Below are 20585 nucleotides of genomic sequence, written 5' to 3' on the forward strand. Positions count from 1 at the left end.
TAGCTTAATAGAAAGCATGTGTTACTTTGGCAAAGGTGGGCTTGGCCTAAATGTGTCAATAAATGTGTAACATTTTTTGAGAGAATGAAAAAAATTTAAAGTGTTGCTAAATGTAAAAAAAAAAAAAAAAAAAAATACCTTATTACAAAAACCCATGTTCAAAACCCCTGTTGGGAGTTTTTTTTGGATTGGGGGGGAGGGGGGGGCATGGGATTTTTATTTAGGATGGTAAGGAGCTTCTCTATCTCTTTTTCCCTCCATATCCATGAATTATAAGGAGAGCCCTTTTTTATTTGAATTGTTTTATATCTCCCGTGGTAGCACTGCAGAGTAATTGAGCACTTGCTTACAAGGTTTCCACACAGCTTACAGCTGATCCCAGCCCTGGAACACCTTATGATAAGCTTATTGTTGAGGGACTCTTCTAACAAAAAGGAATTGTTAAAAATAGAAAACCTTGTAAATAGCTATTTGGGTTACTGGTTATGTTGTTTACTATTATGCATTTTGTTTTGTTTTGTTTTTTGATTAAAAAGAAATGTGTTTTGTTTTAAATAAAAATATGTACAATATTTGCTTGGAAGTTGTATCCTATATTTCTGCTGGCTTAAACCAGGTTATGTTTATACCAAGGTCAAGTGCATCTTTCTAATTTGCATTTCTCCAGACTGTCAACTGTGGTATTGCTTTTAAGAGTCAAGGGAGGATTCAGCTCCTTTGTTAGTACATTAATTACCTATGATACCTGACTGGATTGAAAATCAGTGTTAATATTATTATTAATCCTGGCTGTACATCTTATTTTTTGACTTCTTATTAGGTTGTAATATTTTATAGTTCTGGTAACAAATCAAAAACATCAAGGGGCAAACCAAAACTTCTGACAATAAAAACTACCAATATTTTTCACTAAACTGTAGTTTAGAAACATCAACACCAACAACATCAACCACCATAGAACTAATTATCTATATCATAAAAATCAAAGTCTGTCTGTCTGTCTGTCTGTCCGTCTGTCTGTCTGTCCTCTATAGACTTCCAAACGCCTGAACCGTTTGACCCCAAATTTGGCACACAGATACATTGGGTGTCCGGGAAGGTTATTGCGAAGGTCCCGTCCCCGCCAGATGTACAGGAGGGGAGGGGGAGGGGAAGAGCGTCGCCCCATAGAGATGAATGGGAAAATCTCCTCACTGCACACACAAGTGATATAATTAGCTGCAGCAGACACGGCAGTTGGAGCCTTAGCAACCAATAGGATTACTGCTTTCATTTTCACAGGGAGCAATTGTTGCTAGGGAAGCTGCCTCACAACATCCACAGTAATAACTGGTAGACCCCCTACTCCATCTATACAGTACATGTATACAGGACCCCCTACTCCATCTATACAGTACATGTATATACAGGGCCCCCTACTCCATCTATACAGTACATGTATATACAGGACACCCTACTCCATCTATACAGTACATGTATATACAGGACCCCCTACTCCATCTATACAGGACATGTATATACAGGACCCCCTACTCCATCTATACAGTACATGTATATACAGGACCCCCTACTCCATCTATACAGTACATGTATATACAGGACCCCCTACTCCATCTATACAGTACATGTATATATAGGGCCCCCTACTCCATCTATACAGTACATGTATATACAGGACCCCCTACTCCATCTATACAGTACATGTACATACAGGGCACTACAGGTATACCAAACTGTGACTGGGTAACACTGCCACGCCAGACCTGACCAATATCGCCATACTGTGACTGGATAACACCTCCATACCAGAACTGATCAATACTGCCATATACTGTGACTGGATAACACTGCCACACCAGACCTGACCAATACCGCAATACTGTGCTGGATAACACTGTCATACCAGACCTGACCAATACCGCCATACTGTGACTGGATAACACTGCCATACCAGACCTGACCAATACCGCTATACTGTGACTGGATAACACTGCCATACCAGACCTGACCAATACCACCAAACTGTGACTGGGTAACACCGCCACACCAGACCTGACAAATACCGCCATACTGTGACTGTATAACACCATCATATCAGACCTGACCAATACAGCCATACTGTGACTGGATAACACCGCTATACCAGACCTGACCAATACCATCATACTGTGACTGGATAACACTGTCATAACACACCTGACCAATACTGCCATACTATGACTGGAAAAAACTGCTATACCAGACCTTACCAATACCGCCATACTGTACCTGGATAACACTGTCATACCACACCTGACCAATACCGCCATACTGTGACTGGATAACACTGCCATACCAGACCTGACCAATACCGCCATACTGTGACTGGGTAACACTGCCATACCAGACCTGACCAATACCGCCATGCTGTGACTGGATAACACCACTATGCCAGACCTGACCAATACCACCACACTGTGACTTGAGAACACCGCCACACCAGACCTGACCAATACCGCCATACTGTGACTGGATAACACTGCCATACCAGACATGACCAATGCCGACACACTGTGACTGAATAACACTGCCATACCAGACCTGACCAATACCGCCATACTGTGACTGGATAACACCGCTATACAAGACCTGACCAAATATTTTCTGGCAAGTCTGAACGGGAGGGTACTGCCCCTCTGCAAGGTGCTACCCTACGCACCAGACCATGGGTGCCTAATGGTAAATACGACCCTGCAGGTATACAGGACACTACAGGTGTACAGGACACCAAAACTATACACTACAGGTGCACGGGACTTCCACCAACTATATACTACAGGTATACAGGACCCCAAACTTTACACTACAGGCAAACAGGACCCCAAAACTATACACTACAGGTATACAGGACCTCCACCAACTATATACTTCAGGTATACAGGACCTCCACCAACTATATACTACAGGTATACAGGACCCCAAACTATACACTACAGGTATACAGGACCCCAAAACTATACACTACAGGTATACAGGAACTCCACCAACTATATACTACAGGTATATAGGACCCCAAACTATACACTACAGGTATACAGGACCTCAAAACTCTACACTACAGGTATACAGGACCTACACCAACTCTATACTACAGGTATACAGCACCTTCACCAACTCTTTACTACAGGTATACAGGACCCCAAAGCTATATACTACAGGTATACAGGAACTCCACCAACTATATACTACAGGTATACAGGACCCCAAACTATACACTACAGGTATACAGGACCCCAAAGCTATATACTACAGGTATACAGGAACTCCACCAACTATATACTACAGGTATACAGGACCCCAAACTATACACTACAGGTATACAGGACCCCAAAGCTATATACTACAGGTATACAGGAACTCCACCAACTATATACTACAGGTATATAGGACCCCAAACTATACACTACAGGTATACAGGACCTCCACCAACTCTATACTACAGTTATACAGGACCCTCAAACTATGCACTACAGGTATACAGGATCCCCGAACTATATACTACAGGTATACAAGACCTTCACCAAATATACACTACAGGTATCCAGGACCCTCAAACTATAAACTACAGGTATACAAGACCTACACCAACTATACATTACAGGTATAGAGGACCAACTATATACTACAGGTATACAGGACCCCCGAACTATACAGTACAGGTATACAGGACCTTCACCAACTGTACACTGCAGGTACACAGGACCTCCCTCAACTATACACTGCAGGTATACAGCCCCCCCCAACTACACACTACAGGTATACAGGACCCCCCAACTATACACTATAGGTATACAGCCCCCCCAACTATGCACTACAGATATGCAAGACCCCTAAAAACTATACATTGTGGGTATACAGAACCCCTCCAACTATGCACTACAGGTATACACTAATTCCACTGATTAACTCAGATGAAACAATACCTTTAGCTTGGCCTCCTGGGCACCTTAGAACAAATCTAATTAACACACTGACACTTTATACCCAGCGCCGGGTACATTTTCTAGTTTTAGATATTTATTGTAGCCATTACATTATTTATTGGTATTTTTCTGTTTTATTGCAATTTTTTTTACAGAAAGCGAAGTATAGAGTGGACTATTGGAATGGATAATTGTAACACAAAAAAAAAAATCACAATTATATTGCTGATTTCCAGGGATGTGTTTATCAGACCTACTCTTTACAAATCAAGGGCTCAAGGTTGGAAAAGGGCAATAATTCTTGAACAGCTGAGAATGGGTCAATGTGAAGTTCAGGAAAAGCTCCTTTCTTTTCACTTGTATCCATTCCCAGGCATCGTAGTGACAGACAGATGGATCTGATTGCTGTAAGCAAAGCACTGAGGGTCATATCTCCTTCCACTATCTTCTTCTTGTTTACCAGCCCACAAAGCACTACACAGCACTATCTACACTATCTTCAGCGCAACAATAAAAAAGTGAACACAAGCCCATTTTGTTCTGTTTATTGTTACTTTAAGGAAAACTAGGAATATTTGTTAGGGTTCATTTGTAGTTCCTTTCTTCTTGGTTTGGATTTCATGTTCAGTGACCCTTTAAGGAACACTCCAGGGAAAACTGATAGACTCTTGTATTTCAATCATGTTTTTTTTCCCCCTCCAGTCCTCGTCAAGACCAACCCATTCAAGTATACATTCTACCAAGAGTTTTCCTTTAAGTAATATTTGTGCAGTCCTATCTCATTGTTCAATGTTTTTTCAAACACTGAGTATCAGGAGTGAAACATTGTTCCTCATATACGATAAAGTCTATAATAAGCTTTGGCTTCATTGGTGGCATTTTTTAATGGAACACCAGTGTGACAATGCCTGCTGTTCATCAGATGACAATGCCCATAGGCCAAATGACAGATGTCCATAGGCCAAAACTGAATTCACTACAGTAATGTATGGCAGCATTCATTTTGCAATATGTTTGGAAACTTCATACGAATTTTAAATGTATGAATTTTTACAAATATCTACAAAATTTTCAATCATTAAGTTTGTCTGAATCCCATACTTTGCAAAGTGCATATTGGTTGATGTTGTACAAATATTTATACTCTAAAGCCAGAACGATTTACTGAAGGATTTCTTTCATCACTCTGCTTTGCAAATGGACCATGATCCTTTCCACTTTAGCATCTGGTATAACATTAAAGCAAATCCAAATTACTTTAACAGTGAATATGATGACATAGATGCAAAATTATGCTGACAATCACTGAAAAAACATGATTTTGTTTTGGGGGGATCATACATTGTGTAAGAGCTTCAGCGTAAGAAACCGACAGCAATATGAAAATCTTAAATTGTTTGCTTAATACATTTTTTTAGCTGATTAATTTGTAATAAAGATACAGTGTGTGTGTGTGTATATATATATATATATATATATATATATATATATATTCACTACATATATAGCTTCTATACTTAAATGGGTATTTTAGTATAGTAAGTGATAGAACATCTGACTACAGTAGTTCAATTATAATTACAATGAACATCACCAGTTAAGCACTGTTGTCCCTCCAAGCCCTCCAGATGTTGTCGGTAGAGATGAACGAAGCAGTCGGTAATTCGTTTTGTAAGGTTTGCGAATTTTGGGTCAAATTTGTTAATATTCTTGAATTGAATCTTAACCAGTTTCAATCAAACAGTCAAACTATATTAGCTACAGTACTGGGACTATTACAGAGGCATGAATTTGTTATTGCATTTCCTTGTACAAGTGTAAAAAAATGGAAAAATCACAATTAAAAAAAAAAAAGCCAATCTACCAGTCAATCATCCAATTTCAACCATGGACAGCAGTGGACATCAGTGGCACAGCAGTGTAACATCTATTTTTCCTTAGGGCAGCAGTGGATATTGGTATATGAGTGGCGTAAAGTGACACTTTCACAATTATTTAGAACACAGTAGGAGTGGAGTGTGAGCAATGATTATGTAAGGCGCACTTAGGAGTTTAAAGTGCCCAGTGAGTGAATAATATTGACTGTCTCTTCACTGATTCCTCCTATAGGCTCCCATCATCTCCTCTCTGTCCCTATATCACTCTGTTAGTCCCTCCCTGCTCTGCTCTAGCTGCCTGCTGTGTTCCTTCTCTCTCTTCCACACACAGCTGACTTGCCACCTCCGGAAACAAATCACCTTATATGGAGGGTGATGGCGAGTTGCTGACATCACAGAGGGGCCTGCAGCTGATTGAAGGTGCTCTAGGGAATAGGGTTAATCCCTTTCTACCGCCCAGCGATGCTCCAGACAGCTAATATGTGGGGTCCCCATGTTTTTTTTTTTTATTTCCTTAAAAAATTGGACAACGTGATTCCCAGCAAATCTTCTTCACTCATCTCTCGCTGTTGGACAAACTTGTCTTTAAGGTGGTAAGCTAAGTTTACGTGACAGGAACACTCCTTGTTCCTGCTTATATGTAGACCAACTTAAGATTTATACTGCAATATTACCTGTTTCCTTAGATGGCTTTGTCACAGCAGAGGTAAAGAGGAGGTGATATATAGGAGCTGGTAGCATGAAGTATTCCAGTGTGTGGCCGAAGATTCATGTAGTTGTAGAGGAGCCTGCCGAGTTGGTGTCAGTGGAATAGGGCTTGATTCAACCACTGTGAAACATACCAGTTGGCTGAGAGAAAAGAGACATAGGGGGACATGTATTTTTCACAAACAGTATTTTTGAGAATATTTTTTTTCGCATCTGCCCCATCTGCGCCACCTTTGCCAGTGTGGCGGAGAGGGGACGTTACAGGGGTTGCAGCAGTACGCAGAGGGGGAGCGGCCTCTGCTCACGTAGCATTTATCATTTTTTCAGTGAAAAAATTATACTGAAACCTACGCCAGCTCTGAACTGGCGTAGGTTTCAAAATTTCGCATGGACTGGCTCAATGCGATTGGGATTTATGTAAAACGCCGGACTTTATAAATGTCCCCCATAGAGTCTGAGTGAAGCTACAGGTGAAATCCTGAAGCTTTTTTTATAAGGAGAAAAAGTTAACCAAGATTTAGGCTCTGTTCTACTGACAAGTATTTTACAACATGGTGTGCCCTGTAAGCATTAAAGGGGTAGTGCACCCAAAATTTTTTTATTTCAAATCAACTGCTGCCATGAAGTGCCAGAGATTTGTAATTTACTTCTATTAAAAAATCTCAAGCCTTCCAGTACTTATCAGCTGCTGTGTGTCCAGCAGGAAGTGGTGTTTTCTTTCCTTTCTGACACAGTGCTCTCTGTTGCCTCCTCTGTCCATGTCAGGAACTGTCCAGAGAAGGAGCAAATCCCCATAGAAAACCTCTCCTGCTCTCCAGACTGGAAATAATACCACTTCCTGCTGGGCATACAGCAGCTGATAAGTACTGGAAGGCTTTAGATTTTTTTAATAGAAGTAAATTACAAATCTCTGGCACTTCATGGCAGCAGTTGATTTGAAAGAAATTTTTTTTGGGTGCACTACCCCTTTAAGCCTACTCTGCTACCCTTTGTGTTTGTAACCACATAGTATTTATACCATTGTTGTGATAAAAGAAATATTTTGTTCAATATTTATGTGGAACCTATCAACCTACTTAAAAGAAGGTGTTTTGATTCTACCCAACAGAAATATTAGCGATACACGCAATACTTTCAGGCTTTTTATACCGGCGGTATTCATGCTCAAAAAATTGCATGTTTACCTTCCTCAAGATGACAGCAGCTCACAGTTGAGCACAGATATACAAATGGACTATTTCTCCTCATGTGTGGCATTAGGACTTTACCTATATCCCCTTTTTGGGTGAATATTATCTGTATATTTGCAGTTTTGGAATATTGGATAAATCCGTTATCAGTAATTTATGGAGTGTGTGTGTATCATTATTGGCTGAATTGTTTTCGAGGTTGACAAGCCCTCCGTTTCACACCAACACTAGTGAGGAGCATTACAGTACCATTTTAATTGATTGGACTTTGTTAGCAAATATCAGAGCTGAGGAGCACTGGGCAGTTGCATTTCCCTTTCTTTTGGAAATAAACAATTTAATTTTATTTATTAATATTTTTTTTTATTTGTATAGTGCACACAGATTCCACAGCACTTCACCTATCTGTATGTTTTTATGTGTGTGGGAGGAACAAACTCTTTGCAGATGTTGCCCTTTGTGGGATTTGAACCTAGGACTCCAGTGCTGCAAGGCTACAGTGCTAACCACTGAACCACCATGCTGCCCTATAAAATCACCATGCTGCCCTATAGAATCACCATGCTGCCCTATTGAATCACCATGCTGCCCTATTGAATCACCATGCTGTCCTATTGAATCACCAGTTCTACAAATCATTGGAGGTCCCAGAGTTTTTTGGGGGGAATGTGTAAGTTAAAGCGACTCTGTACCCACAATCTGACCCCCCCCCCCCCCCCAAACCGCTTGTACCTTCGGAAAGATGCTTTAAATCCAACATTTGTCCTGGGGTCTGTTTGGCAGGTGATGCAGTTTCTGTCCTAAAAACAACTTTCAAACTTGCAGCCCTGTGCCCAATGGTCGTGGTCTAGATTGTGTATGCATTAGGCTGGCACACCCTCTCTGTCCCTCCTCCCCGCCCTCCTCATCATTAGTAATGCTCCAGGCAGATTGTCTCCTATTCATCAGCCGTGTGAGCGCGGCACATGGGCTGGATCGTTAAGGCACCTGTGCAATGTTCTGACAGTAGAAAATGTACTAGAGGCATTCCTGATGATGAAGAGGGGAGGAGAGGGTGTGCCAGCCTAATGCATACACAATCTAGGCCACGGCCATTTAACACAGGGCTGCAAGTTTAAAAGTTGTTTTTAGGACAATACTTAAATCCCCTGCCGAACGGACCCGAGGACAGATCTTGGATTAAAAGCTGTTATCTGAAGGTACAAGTGGTTTGGGGGGGGGGGGTCAGATTGTGGGTACAGAGTCGCTTTAACTTTTAATCTGGGGCAAATCACCATATTTTTTATGCTATGCAGTTTGAAGTAATAATTTTTATAGTTAAACAGACCTTCACAGAAGAAAAAAATATGCTAGACATTTAAGATACCAGGTTACTGAATATTGTGTAGGATATTAACTTTAGTTGAAAATATGGCATGATGTACGGGTTATGCTGAGCAATTTACTATATTTACTCCTCAAGGTCAATAGCTTAACAAAGAAATCTTACATTTTTCTAGATTACACAGTTGTTTCTGTACTGAATATGATGTCATAATTCATGACTTTGTTCTGTACATGCACCACAAACTTATCTTAGGGATGAATATTATAGTAAATGATTGAAGAAAATCCAACTCATATTTGTAACATTACATTTTGTTTGGGGTTTCTTCAAGCGTTTTAAAAGGGTTATCCAAGTTCATATAATTTTTGAAGTCATATGTACCTACCTCCTTTCCCCTTAGCTCCCAGTTTCATGTTATCTGCCCTTCCATTTGTCACCATTTATCCCTTTCCGAGTGAGCAGAACCTTCCCACTCAGACAATCACTGGCTAAGGCTTAGTGAATGACTGAGCAGGCAGGTCTTGTGGAGATGACTTGTCTCTGAAGCAGGAACAAGAGGTGACAGACCCCATTCACGGATGCGCCTGCATCAGAACTCTGCGGCCCAAAAGATCATCCAGCCAGTACATCAGTACCGGCCGGGATGATGTTTTCAGAGACCAGCTGGGTCACGGAGCGGCCGGTCTCCTATGTTGTGTGAACATATCCATAAGGTGTAAGGCTATGTTAACAATATGTATGAGACCGGTCACGGAACGGCCGGTCTCTGAAAAGATCTTTAGTGCCACAGAGTTCTGATGGGGGCGCATCAATGTGCGCTCGCATAAGAACTCCACACAGCACACTATGGAGTGTGCGGCCGGAGCCACTCGCTCCATAATGTGCACTGACAGGGTTTTCTATGGCGGCTTTTCAATGAATAGCAGCCGCAGAAAATTGAAATGTAAGTTTTCTACAGCGCCGCTAGGGATCCCGGACGGAGTGTATACCCTGTGTATACACGCCGGCCGGGATTCCCTCGAAAGGTAGCACTACATGAGTTCCGTGGAAATCACGGCCGTTGTAGTGTGGATATATGATATATGGTAACCTTATATATACACAGTTTTTTGTATGTATCACAATGTATTATGACTTTGAAATATGTATGCACTATGGATTATGTTATCTAAGATTTTTTCATATATGATAAAAAGATGATGTCACCAGTAGAAGGGTTGGCTGGTGGGGGTTGTGGGATGGTAAATATCCCTTTTGCACGGTGTGAATTGCTTGAAAAATATCTCATTCTGAAATTAAAAGGTCGCACAAAATTATTAAAACTCATACTCTTCACTGAGTTTGTGGAATTTAGGGGAACCTCGGTCTGGCTACCCTTAAGCCCCTATTACACAGGGCAATTTTGAGGAGCAAATGAGTGCTGCCGGCGCTTTTTGATGCCTTGTCAGTGAGCAGGTGAGAGCCGGGGAGCTGTGGGGAGCTTCGGCGGAGGGGCTGCCCCGGTGATCGCTAGATCATCCAGGAAATCCATAGAGGATAGTAGCGGTCTGCTGCCTTCACTCCTATTCCAAGGAGCGATGGCAGCATATCGCTGCTATCCTGGTCGTTTGCCTTTCAACATGTTGAAAGAGAAACAAAAGCAACAATCAGCCAACATCGGCTGATCTTTGCCTTCTATTACACAAGATGATTATGCATTATACGTAATGGCGGATATCAGCCGATATCGGCCAAATACGGCCGATAATTGTTACATATAATAGTGCCTTAAGGCTACACTGGGACTACAAGCTGCCACAGTGCGTTTCAGCAATACATTGTTAGTTTATTTAGACATTACTGATGCTAGGCTCTACCTTTTAGATCAGGGTACTGAAAATTACAAATGGAGACTACTGAGTGAAAATCTAATACATAAATCTCAAATAAAAGTAATAAAATGGCCGGAAATATAGCTATATATGTCGACTTATAATAGAAACATGTTGTTCCTGGCGTAGCATTACCTAATCAGTAATCACCTCATGCCTTATAATGTAGGTAGATAAACAAAGTAAAATTGTTCATTTGTCTCATTAAGTTTAAGAAAAGCATACATCCCTTCTGAATTATTTAACTTACTGTCACTTTAAAGCGAGTCAAATGTAAGTCATTGTTACATCCTAAGATCTTTTCTGTGTTTAATTTCCAATAAAGCTGAAAAATAATATTCTAAAAAGAAATAATAAATATAATAAATGGTTTCTATACTTCCTGCTCTTTGTCAGTATAAAATAGCGGCCGCTGTTTTACATTTCCATTTAGAAATATTAAATACATAAATCACAATGAGATTATTTTTTTAGATGGAGTTGGGTAGTCTTGTTCCTTCAGCTGACAAATTTGTTTTTCTTCAAACAAATGTCCTTGTTGCCGGATCCCTATAGAGTAATTATATTAGAGATTCCAAAAAATAAGTTATTTTGCATTGTAATACTCGTTCTTTAGTTAAATATGTATCCTGAATGGTGCATTAAGCATAGTATACATTATATCTTAAATAATGATCCTTATACCGTCCGTATATTGTATTTGTCAGATGTTTTTTATATCAAATCATGGCTTTAAGTTAATTTGTTTCTCGCAAAGACATAAAATGCTGCAGCAGTGCCACCAGGCTGGCACTTTTGTTATTTGAATCCTTTCAGTCGTTCGTATGAGGACGCTCATGCATGACAAATAACAGGAGTGAGTAACTTGAAGCACTGTAGAGAAACACTGGTACAATATGCTAGAAAGCAACATTTCCCCTTTATGTTCTATGGGACTAGGAAAGCTGTTGTTACCTTGTATACATTATCAGCATGGCAACACCATTCTACTGGAGATCTAACTGTTAACACCTTAAGGCTTTTTTCACACTGAATTAATAAAGAAAAAAAATTAATATGACACCTTTTTTTTGTAACACGTTTGTTGTGGTGTTTTGCAGTTTAGTGTTATTTTGTACATGAATTTTACATGTCATATATAGATACTGTAACTACAGGGGGGGAGATAATGCTATGTCCAGATCATGCTGTTTAAAGAAATAATTATAGTATCCCCTGCACCCCCTCCAAAAAAAAAAAAAAAAAATACAACAAACCATATTACCTAGCATGTGATGTGTTTTATATTTAACTATTGTATGAATGTTTATTTAATCTGGCTGCAAAAAAAATTAAAAAAAAGAAAGAAAGAAAAGAAATAGAATACAAAAACAAAGTATGAGGAGAATTTATCAAACACATTTTTAAACCCGCACCCCACCAAATTTACTTGGAGGGAAAACCTCTAATGGTCCGTTTACATGGAGCACTAATCGTTAAAATAATTATCGCATTTGAGCGATCATCGTCTCGTGTCAACACAGCCAACGATCAATCGAACCGTGAGAAATCGCTCATTGTGGTCTTTCAACATGTTCTCAAATCATTACTGGTCACTCACTGATAACTTGCAGATCGCTTCGTCTAGACAGTCTTTCGCAGATTCACCCTAGTGTGTGAGATGGCGATCTTAAAATGATTGTAAAAATGTTTTTCTTTGTTTTTTTTTAATGATTCATCATTTTGTCTAAATGCTGATTGGCATAAAAACTAAGGAGGAGATTGATCAAACATGGTGTAAAGTGAAACTGGCTCAGTTACCCCTAGCAACCAATCAGATTCCACCTTTCATTTTTCAAAGAATCTGTGAGGAATGAAAGGTGGAATCTGATTGGTTGCTAGGGGCAACTGAGCCAATTCTACTTTACACCAGTTTGATAAATCTCCCCCATAATCATTGTTAAAAAATTGTTAAACATTTGATCGATGGTCTAAACCATTAATAAATCTGGTGCACCTGGACCTTCAGGACAGGTGTATATTTTTGCCATGGTTTATGTTTGGTAGGATATGTATATGATCGCAATATGTATATCATGATAAATCAGGCATGGAAAGAGGCCACACCTTCTCTCCACCTTGCTGTGCCCCTGCCCACCCATCAGGCAAGCAGGGCATATATCAGGGACTAGGCACTATAGTACATCTAAAGACATACTTCCAAACCAGCCAGAGGGAGGAAGTAAAGCACCAGCGATCAGAAAACGCCACTTAGGCTACCTTCAATGTATTTTTTGAATTAATCAAAGCCGTTGCAATTTGCAACAATGTAATAACCCCCAAGTCGCTACCCCTGGCTTGGTTGCTAGTGACGGCAGGCGAGGCGTGGCAGGAGTAGTAGGCAGGAGATGGTGCTGGCAGAGGCCTGTAGGCTAAACCGTGGGTGACAGGCGGAACACAGGAGCAATAGTATAACAGAGGAGCAGGAACCAGGAACAGGGACTAGGGACCAGGTAGCGGACAGGAATCAGGAACAACAGGGAGCTGGGCCAAACGCTATGGGAAGCATGTAGAGGCTCCAACACCTGGAAGGGGGCAGGACTGGAACTTATAGGGGAGTGATTGACATAAAGGCCAATGAGGAGCGCACTGCCCCTTTAAATCTGAGACAGCCGGCGAGCGCGCCCTAGGAGGCGGGGACGCGTGCGCCGGCCGACACAGCGACGGACAGGAGCGCAGTGAGGTGAGGTGCCCCCTGGGGCCGAAGCAACAGCAGCGCCGGGTCCCTGCCTACGGACACCGGCTGCTGCAGATGCAGGAGAGAGGGTGCGGCGGCGGTCCGGAGCACGGGACGCCGCCGTGGCCCTAACAGTAACTTCTATGACAGTTAAGTTAAGCACCACCCCTTCAGCTATTTCCCAAATCCTTTCTGTTCAGCCTGGTCTGGATAAAGAATTCTGGAATTAGGTATGGATCTCAAAATTGTCTAGAATAGGAATAACATTTGGGAGCTGTTATAGTTTGCTATTTTTCAAAATGTGATTTGCAAGAAAACATTGACAATTGTGGGTTTACATTTATTCATAGAGCACAGTGGAAATGTCAAATTACAAACGTAATACTTTCTCATATAAGTGTGCATGATGCTAAGTAGCTTTCCGAATGCAAGGATAGCTGCTTCTACAAATGAAGGGTCCTTGATTAGGATATATATTTGGATGTATCTGCTACCAATATTTTCTTGCTTTCTCGAAAACTATTAATTTAAGCCTGATGCACCAATTAAATTACAAAAATTAACTGGATGAGGCACATGATAAGTAAACTTCATACATTATTAGTATTCTGCTTTTTAACGTTTAACTATTAACATTTAGTGAAAAATATCTGTATAATTACATATCATGGCACAAAAAATGACACCTTAACCAGCCCCATAAACCAAAGGATAAAAGCATTATAAGCATAGTAATAGAGCAATTTTAAGGAGCATTTAATTTTTTAAAAAGGTTAAAAAATAAATAAATAAAAGTTACACAAGTTACATTTTTGTGTAATCGTACTGACTTGAGAAACATAGATAACATGTCATTTTTACCATAGGACAAATAGTGTAAACACAACCCCCACACAATAAAATGTGTTTTATTTTCAATTTCACTGCGCAAATATTTTTTTCCTGGTTTCGCAGCATATTTTATGGAAAAATTAAGTCTGTTATTGCAAAGAATAGTTAGTGGTGCAAAAAAATAGGGATTATTTTAGGTGAAAAAAGTAAGGGCTAAGGCCTTTTAACCCTTTGAGGACCAGGCCCAAAATGACCCAGTGGACCGCGCAAATTTTGATCTTAGTGTTTCCGTTTTTCCCTCCTCCCCTTCTAAGAGCTCCAGCACTTTCAGTTTTTTATCTACAGGCCATGTAAGTGCTTATTTGTTACAGGAATAGTTGTACTTTGTAATGGCGTCATTCATTTTACCATAACATGTATGATGGAATTCCAAATATATTATTTATGAAGATATAAATTGGTGAAATCGCAAAAAAGAATGCAATATGGTAAAGTTTGGGGGGTTCCTGTGTCTACGTAATGCACTATATGGTAAAAGCGACATGATACCATTACTCTATAGGTCAGTCCGAACACAACCATATGCAGGTTTACGCAGATTCTCTAATGTTATATATTTTTTTTAAATTAAATCCTTTTTTTTGGCAATTAATTATAAATAAAATGGTACTATTGTGACGCTTATAACGGTTTTATTTTTTCACCTACGGGGCTGTATGGGGTGTCATTTTTTCCGCCATGATCTCTAGTTTTTATTAATACCATATTTGTGAAGATCGGACGTTTTGATCACTTTTTATTAATTTTTTTATATATATAATGTAACATAAAATCGGTAATCCGCGCACTTTTTTCCCTCTTCTCGTGTACGCCGTTTACCGTTCGCAATGACGCTTGTTATATTTTAATAGATCGGACAATTACGCACGCTACGGTATATTATATGTTTATCTATTTATTTATTTTTATATGTTTTATTTATATAATGGGAAAGGGGGGTGATTTCAACTTTTATTGGGGGCGGGGTTTTGGGGTTGTGTGTTAGTGTTTTGAACTTTTTTTTTTTTACACATTTGAAGTCCCTTTGGGGGACTTGTACATTCACTACTTGGATTTTTACACTGATGAATGCTATGCCATAGGCACAGCATTGATCAGTGTTATCGGCGATCTGCTCATTGAGCCTGCCTGTGCAGGCTCAGTGACCAGAGCGCCGATCGGACCGCACGGAGGCAGGTGAGAGACCTCCGGCGGCCCGTTTTACCGATCGGGACCCCCGCAGTCACACTGCGGGGGTCCCGATCGGTAAGTGACAGGGGACTCCCCCTGTCACTTACACTTAAACGCCGCGGTCGCGCCGCGATCGCGGCGTTTAAGGAGTTAATGACACGCGGCAGCACGATCGCTGCAGCGTGTCATTACCGGTGAGGTCCCGGCTGCTGATTGCAGCCGGCCCCCACCTGCTATGAAGCGCGCTCCGCTCCGGAGCGCGCTTCATAGCGTGAGAAACACCCAGGGCGTACAGTTACGCCCTAGGTCGTCTGGGGACAGACTTCCATGGCGTAACTATACGCCCTGGGTCGTCTAAGGGTTAAATGCAAGGAGAAAAAAACGAAAGCGCAAAAACGAAAATGTGCACGGTCCTGAAGGGGTTAATGAGCTTAGAGTATCACTGTCGTTATAACTTCCAAAATCTAAATCAACAGTAGATGTGATATAAAGTTTGCAATTTACGTTTATTATTATTATTTTTTTATTTATTTATTTTTTTTGTAATCATGGAAAATCCAGCACTTCCTGTTGCCTGATTTTTTTTTTTCTCTTAGAAAACAGGAAGTCCTGTGTATCCCAGCCCATCTGAGCGCTTACATAGAGAAGGCAGTCATGTATTTTACAGACGTATTGAGCCGTGATTCTCTGTGCTGGCCAGAATTCCTATGTTTTGTCTGATTATTTCAAGAAGTCTAAAAATCTGCCTTCAGGGGACTGGACCTGGATTTCTGGTCAGTATAGCTTTGTTTTACAGCATGATAGTAACAAAGAAAATAATGAATGGATATTGCAAACTTGCTTTATTTCACATTTACTGTTGATTTAGATTTTGAAAGTTATAACCACAGGTACACTTTAAGAAATTATTCCTCATAAGATCTGATCACAGTAGATACAACTTCTAGTGCATCCAAAGGTTTTTGCTAAAAGTGTGAACAGCCACATGCTGAGCATGAAAATATATAACAGGAATGAGGGAAAATGACCAGGTACGAAACAAAACTGAAAGAATTTCAGCTCATTAACTGTGTGTTTGTCATATTGGTATTAGGGTAGTAATATAATCTTCCATTATTCATCCTGTCAGGATAAGGATGGGTGAATAACCAATGAAGGGTTATGATTTAGTGTGGTTAGATGTTTTTCAGATACTGACAATTGTTATAAATATAACTTTCATTTCTACTTGGCCTTCCAGAATTATGGAAATTATAACCTTGTTATTATTCCCAAAAGTTACCAAGAAATACTAAATCTTTTACAGGAGAAGAATCCACCTAAATATTTTATTATCTTAAATATATTGTCTCATTTAGTAATATAAGAAACGGATGTGTAATTAGTGCAGGCAATAGTGCACATTGTGGACCCCTGGTTTTACAATAAAGCTCTGCTCTCTCATGTAGTGCTTCTCAATTCCAGTCCTCATGGCCCACCACAGGTCATGTTCTGAGTATTTCACAGGTGATACGATTATAGTCAAAGCATGAGGTATTATCATAGGTGTTCTTTGTAAGGCTATGTTCACACAACGTCAAAAATAAAGAAAAGGCGCCCGATTTTGATATTTAAAAATTGCAAAGGCAATGCATTGAAGTCAATAGGAAGACGGATGTCCAATGCCCACAATGCATTGAATAACAGACGTTTTCAGTTTCAATCCGCTAAGTGGAATATATATATATGTTAACATATATGTAAAAACTTCATTTTTTTTAAAGATATTAGTGAGATAGTGAGACATAAGCAAATATGAAAAAAATAATAATAAAATAATAATAATAATAATAATAATAATAATAATAATAATAATAATAATAATAATAATATAAAAATATATATAGTTTTGCTCCCGGTTAGACTTGCCAGTAAATCTGGTGTCTTTTCAAGAGGGGGGAGGGAATGGTGGTATTGGTCAGGTCTGGTGTGGTATGGTGGTGGTAAATGTGACGCCTGGAGGTATTACCAATCTACCAATCCTATATTGAAATTTGTTTATGTTTTAAGCAGTTAAAAACCATGAAAAACGTGATTCAGACAGTGTTTTTACATGTAGAGAAATGCATGTGGCGAAACCAATCTCCCGTTTTTTTTAATGATACTAACTGGTGCGTAAAGATGGGGCGTCTTCAGGTTTAGTGCCCAGGGCAACAGTAGCCCTGCTGACCACTGGATCCCCAAATATTATAAAATTAGAAGGCAATTGTCTCTCAAAAGAATAGAGCGGTAGCGCACAGAACCTCATTCATGGACTTATATGGTTTCTTAGAGGCGCTCATACACTCTAAGGGTCCTATTCCACGGGCCGAGCAGGGCCCGATCAACGATGTAAACGAGCACCGATCTGCTACTACTATAGTGATGTGGCCAATGATAATTATTATTATTATTATTATTATTAATATTAAAGGACAACTCAGGTGCAAAGATATTAGTGAGATAGTGAGACATAAGCAAATATGAAAAAAATTTATATATATATATATATATATATATATATATATATATATATATATATATATATATAATATTCATATTTTGCTCAACTAACACAGTTTTGCCCGTCCTAACGCAGGGGTGAGGAACTTGAGGCCCTCCAGCTGTTGCAAAACTACAATCAAAGCTAAAGTTGTCCAGGCATGATAGTAATTGTAATTTTGAAACAGCTGGAGGGACGCAGTTTGAGAGTTCTGTCAAAGGGTAGGAAACCTATGCAATTACAAGGAGAACATACAAAACCGATCAAAATGTATTTTCATCTGCTGAGAATAAAACTCGGCACCATTGCGTCCTCACCCACTTTTTTGGTTCAGTTTTGGGGGGGTCACAGGGAGCAACGAGGATGGGATGCACCGGTGCTGAATCATCTAAGCATTACTGTGTCTCCAACCGAGGTCACACATGTCTCCAGGAACAATCTAAGCCCTGAAGACATGTGTGACCTTAGAGGGAAACAGTGTATGAGAAATAAAGTATCTTTACCACTTACCAAGGTCCCGACCACTTAACTGAGGTCTCATCCTGACGGTGTTCGGGAAAAAATAGGTGATGGGAATACCCCTCTAAGTTGTCCTGCTTGGATTTGAGCTGAGCACCTCAGTGCTGCAAGACAACAGTGCTAGCTACTAAGCCAATGTGCTTCCAGCTGCTCCTTGATGTCAGTTCAGCAAACTGGATAGATTGTTAGAAATCAACCCAGTTTGTCATATAGACATACAGTATATAGTTGGCTGGCTGAAATGCCATATGCTACTTATGTGCCTATTGGGTTGGAGTGGATGGGAACTGGGGTCTCTTTACTATCGTGACTAAGTGCCTGAAAGGTGATTCATTGGCGTTCTGATCTGTTGGCTTTAGTTGGCAAAAAGCTACATGACTACAAAGCCATAGACTGGTATTCATCTGGCAAAGTTACCAAAGATCCACAGCACATAACTGGGCAAGCTGATCTCTTGCTCTCACAGTCACTGTGGTTCTAACTTTCACATCCACACTGATCACTTACTGAGGGCATAGTTTAGGAGGGGCTAACCTCAGGATTTCACAATGAGTGGTATTTATGCCATGAAATAAAAGATAGAGGATAACTAGCTGATTGGTGGGGGCTGACCACCAGGGCCGCATTTCCCACTAGGTACCCGTGGTCCGGTGCCTAGGGCAGCACCTTCCATGGGGGCAGCATCAGCGAGCAGGAAGAGGAATCACCTCCCGGTTAGACCTGCCAGTAAATCTGGTGTCTTTTCAAGAGGGGGGGAGGGCATGGTGGTATTGGTCAGGTCTGGTGTGGTATGGCGGTGTTAAATGTGACGCCTGGAGGTATTACCAATCTACCAATTCTGTGGTGAAATTTGTTTATGTTTTAAGCAGTTAAAAACCATGAAAAACGTGATGTGATTCAGACAGTGTTTCTACATGCAGAGAAATGAATGTGGCGAAACCAATCTCCCGTTTTTTTATGATAATAACTGGTGCGTAAAGATGGGGTGTCTTCAGGTTTAGTGCCCAGGGCAACAGAAGCTATTAATATGGCCCTGCTGACCACTGGATCCCCAAATATTATAAAAATAGAAGAACAATTGTCTCTCAAAAGAATAGAGTGGCAGCGCACAGAACCTCATTCATGGACTTCAATGGTTTCTTAGAGGCGCCCTATTCCACGGGCCGAGCAGGGCCCGATCAACAATGTAAACGAGTGCCGATCTGCTACAACTATAGTGATGTGGCCAATGATAATTATTATTATTATTATTATTATTATTATTATTATTATTGTTATTATTATTATTCATTTTTCTAATATTAAAGAACAACTAGGTGCAAAGTAAAAAAAAAAAAAAAAGGCCCGTTTCTATTCTCACCTTCACTCCTGGGTTGGTCTCTGTTCAAACTTTCTGCGAAACTTCTTTCTTCTTTAGTCAGCAGTGTCAGATGACTGACAGCTTGCTCAGCCAATCAGAACTGAGCAAGCTGTCAATCATTTGGTTACATTGTGGCCGACCTGCTATTAAGACGTCATTGACACAAGATGGCGCCGGCCGGGGTTGACAGGAATCAGGTACGTATGCATTTTAAAACTTCCGGAGGAGGTGGGGGGGGGGGTGGGGGGGGGAGGTGGTGTGTGTGTGTGTGTGTGTGTGTCGAGGGGGACGTGATATGGGAAAGCAGGCAGAAGGGTAGTTAAAGCTCATTACAAAGTTATATAACTTTGTAATGTGTTTTAATTATTGGGGGGGGGGGATAACCTTTAATCCCAAAACCATTTATGTTTTTTTTTTTTTGTTTTTTTTTACAAGTATCAATACAAATAAATTCTAAAACAGTATATTTGCCT

This window comes from Dendropsophus ebraccatus, chromosome 3, assembly GCF_027789765.1.
Source record: "Dendropsophus ebraccatus isolate aDenEbr1 chromosome 3, aDenEbr1.pat, whole genome shotgun sequence".
Taxonomy (NCBI): Eukaryota; Metazoa; Chordata; class Amphibia; order Anura; family Hylidae; genus Dendropsophus; species Dendropsophus ebraccatus.